The sequence below is a fragment of the Periplaneta americana genome, chromosome 11 (genome assembly GCF_040183065.1).
Source record: "Periplaneta americana isolate PAMFEO1 chromosome 11, P.americana_PAMFEO1_priV1, whole genome shotgun sequence".
NCBI lineage: Eukaryota > Metazoa > Arthropoda > Insecta > Blattodea > Blattidae > Periplaneta > Periplaneta americana.
Window position 1 is genome coordinate 48,856,766 of NC_091127.1, and position 1,254 is coordinate 48,858,019.

At 34.4% G+C, this 1,254-nt stretch overlaps 1 non-coding gene across 1 annotated transcript; it reads right to left on the bottom strand.

Moving 5' to 3' along the window:
- Positions 1–235: 235 nt before the first annotated feature.
- TRNAN-AUU (transfer RNA asparagine (anticodon AUU)) lies at positions 236–308 on the bottom strand. Its single transcript has one exon. It is a non-coding gene; the product is annotated as a tRNA-Asn (tRNA).
- Between the last annotated feature and the right edge of the window lie 946 nt (positions 309–1,254).

Sequence of the window (1,254 nt, forward strand, 5' to 3'; positions counted from 1 at the left end):
TACCAACTGAGCTACCCGGGAACTCTACCCGACACCGATCCTATTTTTCCCTCTATATGCACAGACCTCAAAGTGGGCTGACAACCGTCAAGCAACCAACTTCGAGTGCACACTAACTCCGTGTGACTTTAATTGTGGTTTTCTGTTAACGAACAGTGACGTGTATTATGCAAATCAAGATTTCAGGTATAACTCCCTGTAAAGTTGATTTGAATAATTTTGATGGGAAAAATTGTTCCGGGGCCGGGCATCGAACCCGGGACCTTTGGTTTAATTTACCAACGCTCTACCAACTGAGCTACCCGGGAACTCTACCCGACACCGATCCAATTTTTCCCTCTATATCCACAGACCTCAAAGTGGGCTGACAACCGTCAAGCAACCAACTTCGAGTGCACACGTGACTTTAATTGTGGTTTTCTGTTAACGAACAGTGACGTGTATTATGCAAATCAAGATTTCAGGTATAACTCTATGTAAAGTTGATTTGAATAATAATATTTTCCATCTGTTCTTTTTCCTTGTAACTGCAGGCAAAAGTTGGTATTCCAGTGTAATGATTATATAAAATTTATTAAATTCTTGGGATACCTTTTGTTATGTAATATGTTCCAGAGCTTGTATCTATCTACCCTGTCAAACCCTTTTCTGTAATATATGAAGAGAAAGCAGGTTTGGAAGTTAAATTCACGCATTTTATCAATTATCAATTTTGTTGTGAAGATTCCAATTAGAAAATATATTCCTCTTCTAAAGTCACATTGTACCTGTGATGGTTTTCTTTTTCTGGTATTGTAGATACTCTTCGTTTTATTATTTTATAATCTCTTTTTAATGAATGTATTCCTATGTAATTATCACATTTACTCTGACCCCCTTTTTAAACATGGGTGCTATTATTTCAGTAAGCGAAGAGTTTGATTTATTATCTGCTTCCGACAAGCATTAATTATATCTAAATATCTGTATTTTATATTTTTGTTGGTGGTGTATTTTTAATAATTCCATATTTACGCCATCAGTGCCAGAGACTCTTTTATTTTTCATACAATTTGAAATGTCATTCATTTCCTTAGGATGTAATATGATGAAAGGTAATGTATTTGAAGACAAAACAAGAAGCCAAATATTATGTAGTTTTTTTTTCGATCCCTTTTTAACATACGTGCATATACAGTCTGATCCGTTTGAGTATGGATAATATTAATTTATTATTAAAAAGCTATTATGATAATAGGAAAAAATTCTTGCTGA